The 13,376-nt window shown below is 37.3% G+C and overlaps 1 non-coding gene across 1 annotated transcript; it reads left to right on the forward strand.

Moving 5' to 3' along the window:
• Positions 1 to 4,530: 4,530 nt before the first annotated feature.
• Positions 4,531 to 4,638, forward strand: LOC112724540 (small nucleolar RNA R71). The gene has a single exon (XR_003163697.1). It is a non-coding gene; the product is annotated as a small nucleolar RNA R71 (small nucleolar RNA).
• The last annotated feature ends 8,738 nt before the right edge of the window (positions 4,639 to 13,376 follow it).

Here is a 13,376-nt window from a genome sequence, read left to right on the forward strand (position 1 = left end):
TTTTTTTGCTTTGGACCTTGACTTTAACCGCGCAGTCTCAAGTTTTCACTTGACACCTACACGCCACAAGCACATGGTTAGGGACAGCTTGGTTTAGCCGCTTAGACCAGGATTTTATTCCTTTAGGCCCTCCTATCCACTGATGCTCAAAGCCTTGGGATCCTTTTTATTTTCCCTTGCCTTTTGGTTTTAAGGGTTATTGGCTTTTTGCTCTTGCCTCTTGGTTTTAAGAGCTTTTGGCTTTTTTTCTGCTTGCTTTTTCTTTCTATTTTTTTTTTCGCCTATTTTTTTTTTCTGCAAGCTTTATTCTTTGCTGCTTTTTCTTGCTTCAAGAATCATTTTTATGATTTTTCAGATTATCAAATAACATTCTCCTAGTCATCATTCTTTCAAGAGCCAACATATTTAACATTCTTAAACAACAACTTCAAAAGACATATGCACTGTTCAAGCATACATTCAGAAAACAAGAAGCATTGTCACCACATCAATATAATTAGGCTAAGTTCAAGGATAAATTCGAAACTCATGTACTTCTTGTTCTTTTGAATTAAAACATTTTTCATTTAAGAGAGGTGATGGATTCATAGGACATTTATAACTTTAAGACAAAGTTACTAACTACTAATGATCATGTAATGAAGACACAAACATAGATAAGCACATAAAATAGAAAACGAAAAACAGAGAAAGTAAGAACAAGGAATGAATCCACCTTAGTGATGGTGGCGTTTCCTTCTTGAGGAACCAATGATGTCCTTGAGCTCTTCTATGTCTCTTCCTTGTCTTTGTTGCTCCTCCCTCATTGCTTTTTGATCTTCTCTTATTTCATGAAGCATGATGGAGTGCTCTTGATGTTCCACCCTTAGTTGTCCCATATTGGAACTCAATTCTCCTAGGGAGGTGTTGATTTGCTCTCAGTAGTTTTGTGGAGGAAAGTGCATTTGAGGCATTTCCGGGATCTCATGGTGATGAGCTTCATACGCCTCTTGAGCTCCATGAATGGGCTCTCTTGCTTGCTCCATCTTTTTCTTAGTGATGGGCTTGCCCTCTTTAATGAGGATATCTCCCTCTATGTCAATTCCAGCTGAATTGCATAGGTGGCAAATGAGGTGAGGAAAGGCTAACCTTGCCATGGTGGAGGACTTGTCAGCCACCTTGTAGAGTTCTTGAGGTATAATCTCATGAACTTCCACCTCTTCTCCAATCATGATGCTATGGATCATGATGGCCCGGTCTATAGTAACTTCAGACCGGTTGCTAGTGGGAATGATTGAGCATTGAATGAACTCCAACCATCCTCTAGCTACAGGATTGAGGTCCAATCTTCTTAGTTGAACCGGCTTGCTTTTGGAGTCAATCTTCCATTGAGCTCCTTCTACGCATATGTCCATAAGGACTTGGTCCAACCTTTGATTAAAGTTGACCCTTCTAGTGTAGGGGCGTTCATCTCCTTGCATCATGGGCAAGTTAAACGCCAACCTCACATTCTCCGGACTAAAATCTAAGTATTTCCCCCGAACCATTGTAACATAGTTCTTTGGATCCGGGTTCTTACTTTGATCATGGTTCTTGGTGATCCATGCATTAGCATAGAACTCTTGAACCATTAGGATGCCGACTTGTTGGATGGGATTTGTTAGAACTTCCCAACCTCTTCTTTGAATTTCATGTCGGATCTCCGGATACTCATTTCTTTTGAGTTTGAAAGGGACCTCGGGGATCACCTTCTTCTTGGCCACAACATCATAGAAGTGGTCTTGATGGGCTTTGGAGATGAACCTTTTCATCTTCCATGACTCGGAGGTGGAAGTTTTTATCTTCCCCTTCCCCTTTCTAGAGGATTCTCCGGTCTTAGGTGCCATCAATGGTAATGGAAAAACAAAAAGCTTATGCTTTTACCACACCAAACTTAGAATATTGCTCGCCCTCGAGCAATAAACAAAAGAATAGAAGAAGAAGAAAAAGAAATATAGAGAGGGAGAGGGAGATGTGGTTCGGCCAAGAAGGGTGTAGAGGGGTGTGTTGTGTGAATTTGATGAAGAATGGAGGGCTTTATATAGGGAAGGGAGGGGGGTTAAGGTTCGGCCATATGGGTGGGAAATTGGTTTTGAATTTTGAAGGTAGGTGGAGTTTATGAGGTAGGTTTATGGGGAAGAGTGGATGGATGGGAGTGGTGATGAGGTGATGGGGAAGAGAGTTTGAGGTAATTGGTGAAGGGTTTTTGGGGAAGAGTGTTTATGGGGTTGTGTGAAAGAGTGTGGTGAGAAGAAGTGAGTGGAGGTAGGTGGGGATCCTGTGAGGTCCACAGATCCTGAGTGGATCCTATGGGGTCCACAGATCCTGAGTGGATCCTGTGGGGTCCACAGATCCTGAGTGGATCCTATGGGATCCACAGATCCTGAGGTGTTCAAGGATTTACATCCCTGCACCCATTAGGCATGTAAAAATGCCTTTGCACCCAACTCTGGGCGTTCAGCGCCAGGTTGGTGGCCATTTTGGGCGTTCAACGCCCATTTGTGTGCCATTTCTGGCGTTGAACGCCAGAACCATGCCTGTTCTGGCGTTCAGCGCCTAGAAGCTGCCCATTTTGGGCGTTCAACGCCAGAACCATGCTCTGTTCTGGCGCTGAATGCCAGACAGATGCTCCTCCAGGGTGTGATTTTTCTTTTGCTATTTTTGATTCCGTTTTCAATTTTTATATTTATTTTGTGACTCCACATGATCATGAACCTATAAAGACATATAATTAAAAAAAATATAGTTAGATAAATAAAAATTGGGTTGCCTCCCAACAAGCGCTTCTTTAATGTCAATAGCTTGACAATGGGCTCTCATGGAGCCTCACAGATGTGCAGAGCTTTGTTGAGACTCTCCAACACCAAACTTAGAGTTTGGATATGGGAGTTCAACACCAAACTTAGAGTTTGGTTGTGGCCTCCCAACACCAAACTTAGAGTTTGACTGTGGGGGCTCTGGTTGACTCTGCTTTAAGAGAAGCTTTTTCTGCTTCCTCTCCATGGTTGCAGAGGGAGATCCTTGAGTTTTAAACACAAGGGAGTCTTTATTCCATTGAAGGACTATTTCACCTCTGTCAACATCAATCACAGCTCTTGCTGTGGCTAGGAAAGGTCTTCCTAGGATGATGGATTCATCCTCTTCCTTTCCAGTATCCAGGACTATGAAATCAGCAGGGATGTAAAGGCCTTCAACCTTTACCAACACGTCCTCTACTTGTCCATAAGCCTGTTTTCCTGAATTATCTGCCATCTCTAATGAGATTCTAGCAGCTTGCACCCCATAGATTCCCAGTTTCTTTATTACAGAGAGGGGCATGAGGTTTATTCCTGAACCAAGGTCACACAGAGCCTTAAAGATCATGGTGCCTATGGTACAGGGTATTATGAACTTTCCAGGATCCTGTCTCTTCTGAGGCAATGTCAGTTGATCCAGATCACTTAGTTCATTGATGAACAAGGGAGGTTCAACTTCCCAAGTATCAATGCCAAAAAATTTGGCATTCAGCTTCATGATTGCACCAAGAAACTTGGTAGTTTGCTCTTCAGTAACATCCTCATTCTCTTCAGAAGAGGAATACTCATCTGAGCTCATGAAGGGCATAAGGAGGCTTAATGGAATCTCTATGGTCTCTAGATGAGCCTCAGAGTCCTTTGGTTCCTCAGAGGGAAGCTCCTTATTGATCACTGGACGTCCCAGGAGGTCTTCCTCCTTAGGATTTGCGTCCTCCACTCCCCTTGTAGGTTCGGCCATGGTGCTTATGTCAATGGCCTTGCACTCTCCTTTTGGGTTCTCTTCTGTATTGCTTGGGAGAGTACTGGGAGGGATTTCAGTGATCCTTTTACTCAGCTGGCCCACTTGTGCTTCCAAATTTCTAATGGAAGACCTTGTTTCATTCATGAAACTCACAGTGGCCTTAGATAGATCAGAGACTAAATTTGCTAAATTAGAAGTATTTTGTTCAGAGCTCTCTGTCTGTTGCTGAGTGGATGATGGAAAAGGCTTGCTATTGCTAAACCTGTTTCTTCCACCATTATTAAAGCCTTGTTGATGCCTTTGATCCTTCCATGAGAAATTTGGATGATATCTCCATGATGACTTATAGGTGTTTCCATAAGGTTCACCTAAGTAATTCACCTCTGCTATTGCAGGGTTTTCAGGATCATAAGCTTCTTCTGCATAAGAAGCCTCTTGAGTACTGTTGGATGCAGCTTGCATTCCATGCAGACTCTGAGAGATCATATTGACTTGCTGAGTCAATATTTTATTCTGAGCCAATATGGCATTCAGAGTATCAATCTCAAGAACTCCCTTCTTCATAGGCGTCCCATTACTCACAGGATTTCTTTCAGAAGTGTACATGAACTGGTTATTAGCAACCATGTCAATGAGTTCTTGAGCTTCTGCAGGCGTTTTCTTTAGGTGAATGGATCCACCTGCAGAAGTGTCCAGTGACATTTTTGATAGCTCAGATAAACCATCATAGAATATATCCAGGATGGTCCATTCTGAAAGCATGTCAGAAGGACACTTTTTGGTCAACTGTTTGTATCTTTCCCAAGCTTCATAGAGGGATTCACCTTCTTTCTGTCTGAAGGTTTGAACATCAGCTCTAAGCTTGCTCAGCTTTTGAGGAGGAAAGTACTTGGCTAAGAAAGCCGTGACCAGCTTATCCCAAGAGTTCAGGCTATCTTTGGGTTGAGAATCCAACCATAATCTAGCTCTGTCTCTTACAGCAAAAGGGAAAAGCATGAGCCTGTAGACTTCAGGATCTACTCCATTAGTCTTAACAGTATCACTATCTGCAAGAATTCAGTTAAGAACTGAAAAGGATCTTCAGATGGAAGTCCATAAAACTTGCAGTTCTGCTGCATCAGAGAAACTAATTGAGGTTTCAGCTCAAAGTTGTTTGCTCCAATGGCAGGAATGGAGATGCTTCTTCTATGTAAATTGGAATTAGGTGCAGTAAAGTCACCAAGCATCTTCCTTGCATTATTATTATTTTCGGCTGCCATATCCTTTTCTTGTTCGAAAATTTCTGAAAGGTTATCTCTGGATTGTTGTATTTTAGCTTCTCTTAATTTTTTCTTCAGAGTCCTTTCAGGTTCTGGATCTGCTTTAACAAGAATGTTCTTGTCCTTGCTCCTACTCATATGACAAAGAAGAGGGCACAGAAAAAATAGTAATAATAATATGGATCCTTTATACCACAGTATAGGGATCCCTGTGTGAGTAGAAGAAGAGGGGGGACAAATATTGTAATATAATGGAAGAAACACAACTGTGAGGATGGCAGAGATGTGAGATGAGATGTTAGTAGATGAATAAATAAATAGAATGAGGTGAGAGAGAAGGAATTTTCGAAAATGATTTTTTTTAAAAAGAGTTAGTGATTTTTGAAAATAGTTTTTGAAAAAGGTTAGTAAAAATTTTTGAAAATTAAGATTTAAAAATTAAAAATTAAAATAATTAATAAATTAAAAAGAAATTTTGAAAAAGGGGGAAGATATTTTCGAAAATGAGAGAGAGAGAGAGTTAGTTAGGTAGTTTTGAAAAAGTTAAGAAACAAACAAAAAGTTAGTTAGTTAGTTGAAACAAATTTTGAAAAGATAAGAAGTTAGGAAGTTAGAAAAGATATTTTGAAATCAAATTTTTTGAAAAAGATAAGATAAGAAGATATTTTGAAAAGATATGATAGGAATTAGTTTTTTGAAAAAGATTTGATTTTTTTGAAATCACAATTAATGACTTGATTCACAAGAAATCACAAGATATGATTCTAGAACTTAAAGTTTGAATCTTTCTTAACAAGCAAGTAACAAACTTCAAATTTTTGAATCAAAACATTAATTGATTATGTTATTTTCGAAAATTTGATATAAAAATAAGAAAAAGATTTTTGAAAAATATTTTTGGAATTTTCGAAAATAACTAAAATTTTTGAAAAAGATTTGATTTTTGAAAAAGATTTTGAAAAAGATAAGATTTTCAAATTGAAAATTTGATTTGACTCATGAGAAACAACTTGATTTTAAAAATTTTTGAAAAAGTCAATCCAAATTTTCGAATTTGATGAGAGAAAAAGGGAAAGATATTTTTTTTTATTTTTGAAATTTTTATGAAAAACATGAAAATTATGCAATGCATGAAATTTTTAGATCAAAACAATAAATGCATGCAATAATGCTATGAATGTCAAGATGAACACCAAGAACATTATGAAGATCATGATGAACATCAAGAACACATTTTTGAAAAATTTTTTTATGCAAAGAAAACATGTAAGACACCAAACTTAGAAATCTTTCATGTTTAGACTCTAACAAACGAAAAATGCACATGAAAAACAACTAAAGATGCAAAACAAGAAAACATCAAGATCAAACAAGAAGACTTACCAAGAACAACTTGAAGATCATGAAGAACACTATGAATGCATGATATTTTCGAAAAATGCAAGATGCATATGCAATTGACACCAAACTTATGATATGACTCAAGACTCAAACAAGAAACAGAAAAAATATTTTTGATTTTTATGATTTTCTAATTTTATTGGATTTTTTTGAAAATTATATGAAAAAGAAAAAATAAGGATTCCAAAATTTTTAACATGAATTCCAGGAATCTTGCATTGTTAGTCTAAAGCTTCAGTCCAGGAATTAGACATGGCTCACTAGTCAGCCAAACTTTCAATGAAAGCTCCGGTCCAAAACACTAGACATGGCCAATGGCCAGCCAAGCTTCAGCATTTAACACCAGAGTATATTGCTCTTGATAACAAATTGCAAGCCTCAGTCCAAATAAATTTAGACATGGTTTTACAGCCAGCCAGGCTTTACATGCTTCATGAAACACTAGAATTCATTCTTGAAAATTTTGAATAAATTTTTTGAAAACATTTTTATATTTTATTGAAAGCAAAAGAAAAAAAAAATTTTTTTGAAAGGTTTTTGAAAATTTTTTGAAAAGAAACAAAAAAGAAAATTACCTAATCTGAACAACAAGATGAACCGTCAGTTGTCCAAACTCAAACAATCCCCGGCAACGGCGCCAAAAACTTGGTGCACGAAATTGTGATGTCCAGGCTCAAACAATCCCTGGCAACGTGAGCAACTTGGTACGCGTAATCGTGATTACACTTTAATTATGTAAAATTCATGGCTCTTTCTTTCCCTGGCAATGGCGCCAAGAACATGGTGCCAATACCATGGTTCACAACTTCGATACAACTAACCAGCAAGTGCACTGGGTCGTCCAAGTAATACCTTACGTGAGTAAGGGTCGAATCCCACGGAGATTGTTGGTATGAAGCAAGCTATGGTCACCTTGCAAATCTCAGTCAGGCAGATATCAAACAGTAATGGGTTTTCGAAATTAATATAATAAAATAGGGATAGAAATACTTATGTAAATCATTGGTAGGAATTTTAGATAAGCGAATGGAGATGCTTTTCGTTCCTCTGAACCTCTGCTTTCCTGCTATCTTCATCCAATCAGTCTTACTCCTTTCCATGGCTGGCTTTATGTGATACATCACCACTGTCAATGGCTACTTTCGGTCATCTCTCGGGAAAATGATCCAATGCCCTGTCACGGCACGGCTAATCGTCTGGAGGCATCACCCTTGTCAATGGCTTCATCTTATCCTCTCAGTGAATAATATGCTCACGCACCCTGTCACGGCACGGCTATTCATCTGTCGGTTCTCGATCATGCTGGAATAGGATTTACTATCCTTTTGCGTCTGTCACTAACGCCCTGCAATCGCGAGTTTGGAGCTCGTCACAGTCATTCATTCATTGAATCCTACTCGAAATACCACAGACAAGGTTTAGACTTTCCGGATTCTCTTGAATGCCGCCATCATTCTAGCTTACGCCACGAATATTCTGGTTAGGAGATCTAAGAGATATTCATTCTAGCTTATTTCATGTAGAACGGAAGTGTTTGTCAGGCACGTGTTCATAGGGGAGAATGGTGATGAGCGTCACACATAATCATCACCTTCATCACGTTCTTGGGTGCGAATGGATATCTTAGAAGCGAAATAAGATGAATTGAATAGAAAACAGTAGTACTTTACATTAATCTTTGAGGAACAGCAGAGCTCCACACCTTAATCTCTGGAGTGTAGAAACTCTACCGTTAAAAATACATAAGTGAAAGGTCCAGGCATGGCCGAGATGGCCAGCCCCCTAAAACATGATCAAAGGATCATAAGGTAATCCAAAGATCCAGGATGGTCAAAAAGACGTCTAATACAATAGTGAAAGGTCCTATTTATAATAAACTAGTCACTAGGGTTTACATGAGTAAGTAATTGATGCATAAATCCACTTCCGGAGCCCACTTGGTGCGTGCTTGGGCTGGGCTTGAGTGTTGCACGTGTAGAGGTCCTTTTTGGAGTTGAACGCCAGCTTTTGTGCCAGTTTGGGCGTTCAACTCTGGTTTTGGCTCCTTTTCTGGCGCTGGACGCCAGATTTGGGCAGAAAGCTGGCATTGAACGCCAGTTTACGTCGTCTATTCTTGGCCAAAGTATGGACTATTATATATTGCTGGAAATCCCTGGATGTCTACTTTCCAAAGCAATTGGAAGCGCGCCATTTCGATTTCTGTAGCTCCAGAAAATCCACTTTGAGTGCAGAGAGGTCAGAATCCAACAGCATCAGCAGTCCTTTTTCAACCTCTGAATCTGATTTTTGCTCAAGTCCCTCAATTTCAGCCAGAAAATACCTGAAATCACAGAAAAACACACAAACTCATAGTAAAGTTCAGAAATGTGAATTTAACATAAAAACTAATGAAAACATCCCTAAAAGTAACTAGATCCTACTAAAAACATACTAAAAATAATGTCAAAAAGCGTATAAATTATCCGCTCATCAATAAATCACATCCCTTGAGTACCCCAATGATCATAAGATCTTTGGATGTGGAAAATGATCAATTCCGTCCTAAAGAAGAAAATGAAGATATCCTTGGTCCTGAAGTACCATATCTTAGTGTCATTGGAGCGCTAATGTATCTTGCAAATAATACAAGACCCGATATATCATTTGCTGTGAATTTACTAGCAAGATATAGTTCCTCTCCAACCAGAAGATATTGGAATGGAATCAAACAAATCTTTCGATATCTTCATGGAACGATTGCTATGAGATTGCTTTATCCCTATGGATCCAAGTTACAACTAGTTGGCTATATAAATGCTGGATACTTGTCTGATCCACACAAAGAGAGATCTCAAACAGGATACCTGTTCACATATGGTGGTACAGTTATATCATGGAGGTCCACGAAACAGACGATAGCAGCAACCTCCTCTAATCATGCTGAAATACTAGCAATACATGAAGCTAGTCGCGAGTGTTTTTGGCTCAGAAGTTTGATCCAATATATTCTATCATCATGTTGACTGATTGATCATAAGATAGCTCCAACTGTCCTGTTTGAAGATAATACAGCATGCATTGCTCAACTTAAGGGCGGATACATCAAAGGTAATAGAACAAAGCATATTTCTCCCAAATTCTTCTTCACTCATGATCTTCAAATTCAAGGGACAATAGATGTCCAACAAATCCGCTCAAGTGACAATCTGGCAGATTTATTCACAAAGTCACTCCCAAAATCCTCCTTTAAAAGATTGGTACATGAAATTAGGATGCGCCGATTTCGAGACATTAAATGATGTCAACAAGATGGGGAGACTGCACTCTTTTTTCCTTGGTCAGGTTTTTTTTCCTATTGGGTTTTTCTTGACAATGTTTTTAATGAGGCAGTCCCTATCACAAAGGATATTGTACTCTTTTTCCTTCACTAAGGTTTTTTCCCATTGGATTTTTCTTTAGCAAGGTTTTAACGAGGCAATAATTCTAAATGAGCATCTAAAGAGGAGTATTGTCATAAGATCAAAATAGTCAAAGTGGATGCCCATTAATATGGGCGGCTGATTTTGTTCTTGATACTAAATTACTCAACTTCTCAATGCAAACTAGAATTAATGAAGTTGAGAATGTAAAACTTTCTTCGCCTATAAATAGAGAAGTGACTGAGGAACAATACACACAGCAATAAAAAATATTCTCTTCTCTCTTTATACATTACTAATATTTTCTCTCTCGCTTTCTCTTTACTGCATATAAATTATTGAGTTAATTATATTAATATTAGAGTATTCTATTTACACCTCTTTATTTTATATTATATCTTCCTTATTTATTTATTCCACAACAGATTCATGTTTTTCTACTTTTCAAGATTGAGTCTCGTTCTTCATCTTTAATAGTTAGAAGTATTGAAAAATATTCTAATTCTGTTTTGGATTCTGTTATTATTTTAAAAATTTTAAAATTGGAATTAGTTTGAAACTCATCTCGTAATCTTCAATTGTTTAGAACCAATTTTTGAATACGTGACATTTAATTTAGTCAGGAATAACTTTTTAATATTATGTGATTTTAAATCAAAATCGTGCTTAACCTCTTCTCTTAATTAGTTGACCAAGGAATTGGTGATTAATTAAGTTAAAAAAATAAAATTGCCTAGGAATTGAAATTTAGTTATAAATGATTTGCTCTGAAAAGATTTTTAAATGAGTCAAAGTAGAAAAACACAAGAATTATTTTTTCTAAGAGTTAAACATTTTTAAAACCTTTAACATCTCACCCATTGATTACTTTCCTAAATCCACAATTAAATTACATGGGATATTTCTCAAGGCCAGAGAATGACTCATACTTTTCTGGATGGAGGAATCACCCTAATGTTAGTTGGGAGAATCAATGACCAGGATACTTTAATTTTTTTCATCAATAGAAAGTAAACCTAATGCGATCCCAAAAACCTCTTGAGCTTGTTATAAAGAGATTATCTCAATCCATTGTTGAGTTTGCTCTGGAAAGACTATCACAGTCTACTGCTGAGTTTGTTCAAAAAATCCAAAACTTCATGTAAGAGACAAGAACAAACTTTAAAAACTAAAAAATCTCCATATAAAATTTAGAGGTATAAGTGAAACAAATTGCCAAACAATTGACAGCGAAACCAACAAATTCTTTTCTAAGAGAAAAATGCCAAATCTTATAGAGAAATGCTAGGCAATTGATGTAAGGAATTCATACTCTAGTGAATCAGAGAGATGCATGAGAGTTGATTTGATTAACTCATTGATCCAAGAAGTTCTTAAGAAAATATCCCTTAAAATTTTTTCATAGGGAAGAGCTGAAAGATGAGTTGCCAATAGAGAAGACACCTTCAAATAACACCAATGAGAGAGAGAGGGACTGCTGCAAGTATTGAGAGAACATAAAACTGCTATTGGATGGACAATTAGTGATCTAAAGGGAATAAGCTCTATTATATGCATGCACAAAATTTCACTAGAGAAAGATTCTCAACATGTGGTGCAAGCACAAAGAAGACTTAATCCAACAATAAAAAAAGTTGTTCACAAAGAGATAATAAAGTTGTGGGAGACAATCCAATTAGTAAGTATCTTTTTCTTTTCCTTTCTATTAAAGCCCTTTCTTTTAATTAATTATGGAAAAAAAAAAGAGAAAAAGAGTTGGCGCCTAACTTCAAAAGTTGAAATTTGGCGCCTTTGAAGAGGCAAGGAAATTGGGGCCCAACGCCTGGTGCCCATGCATTAGTGGCGCCCAGGAGTCCAAGTCTGAGATTTATTCCCTTAAAGTGTCTCTAAATTCTTATTCAAGATTACATGCATGGTTATTTTTATTTGTATGATCAAACCCACCATTATTTTGTTTGTCATCCTTTTACTATTTTTCATCTTTCTTGTCTAAGCAAACACATGCATTCTCATACCACTTAAAATATTTAAACTTAGAAATTTGACAAATTTCTAAATTTAGTGTTAGTGGTTAAGAAAAAAATATGGATTTGGAATGCAACAAGTGTTCAGTTAAGAAATTAACTAAATTTAATTTGATGAAGACAAACATTATTTAATTGGGTAAATCACCCAATTAGTTTTGATTGAGTTTGGTTAAGCGTTGCAGGCCAAAGAGTCAGCAGCCCAATCAGAAGGAAACAAAAACAATATTTTTGGTGGATCTCTAACCAACAAAGCCCAATGAAACTAAGCAAAGAAATCAAATGGGCTGAATAGAAAGAAGCTAACCCAAGCCCGAGTTGCTCACCCAAGTTGATCCCTCCAAGATGGTACTTTCCAAAGCCAATGTTCACTTTTTGCAACGGTCAGAATTAGAGAATAGAGAGAGAGAGAGCTCCGTTCCTCATTCATTCACCATAGAAGAAAGAAAGAGAAAGCTTAATCCAAAAGGCAAAGGTCTAATCACCTAAATCAAACTATTTCAAGTTAAGTCAGAAGCTAAAGGTGATTTGTTTCCATTTGTATGTAATTTACTTTCTTCACTCCATCTCCAACTCTTTGCTACTCTAATTTGGGATAAATGGAGAAAGTGGTTTCTGATAATCACTGCTATGAATCAAAGGCCAAAATTATTTCTTGGGGACAAAGTTGTAGCTCAAGGGTTCAGATCTGGGATTACCATTGAACAACTTTTTCTCTACTTACCGGAGGCTTTCAGTCAAGCAAAAAGGCTCAGATTTAGAATTCCTAATTTAGGATTAATTGAAAATAGTGAAAGCGTAAGTTGGTGAAGCACACAGCTCGAGGAGTTGACTTAGAAGAGAGCAACTCAGCAACATAGAAAGAGATACAAAAGAAATTTTTTTCTTCTTTCTGAAAACAGTGAGAGAGAACCAGAGTTTTGAGTTCTTGTTCTGAGAAGCTAATCTGTGAAGAGTTCAACATGTTGGACAGTGTTTTCTAGAGAAAGAAGCATTCAGCCAATGTGAAGAACTTAATCAGTGTTAGCACAATCCAGTTCATCTTATAGCAACAGTGTCTGTTGAAGCATCAATCTCCTTCATGTTTTACAGATTGTAATTTCATTTTTAATGTATAACTTTCTGTAATTCCTTGAGTGGAAAAAGGCTAAAAGTGAGAAATCAAGAAAAATCTTAAGGGTGTCAAGAGACTGAGTGAAACACTTGAGAGAAAAGCCTAGAGTGATTTTAGATTTCTTTAGGTTGATTATTATGTCATGTGTCTTGTACCTGTAAGATATCCCTTTCTAAGTTGGGTTAGCACTTAGAGTGGAGAGTTAGGTATTATCATAACCAAGTCAAGTTAGGATAGAACTTGAGAGGGAAAGGATTGTGTCAATCTTGTGAAATTGGTGCATGTAATACTTTAATTATAGTGAAAATTCCACCACTATTGTGGTGGAGACTGGATGTAGGTTGCATTGCACAAGGTAACTGAACTAGGATACATGCTGGTATCATTCTTCTTCTCTTTCTTTATG

Source organism: Arachis hypogaea, chromosome 11, assembly GCF_003086295.3.
Source record: "Arachis hypogaea cultivar Tifrunner chromosome 11, arahy.Tifrunner.gnm2.J5K5, whole genome shotgun sequence".
In the NCBI taxonomy this organism is placed as follows: domain Eukaryota; kingdom Viridiplantae; phylum Streptophyta; class Magnoliopsida; order Fabales; family Fabaceae; genus Arachis; species Arachis hypogaea.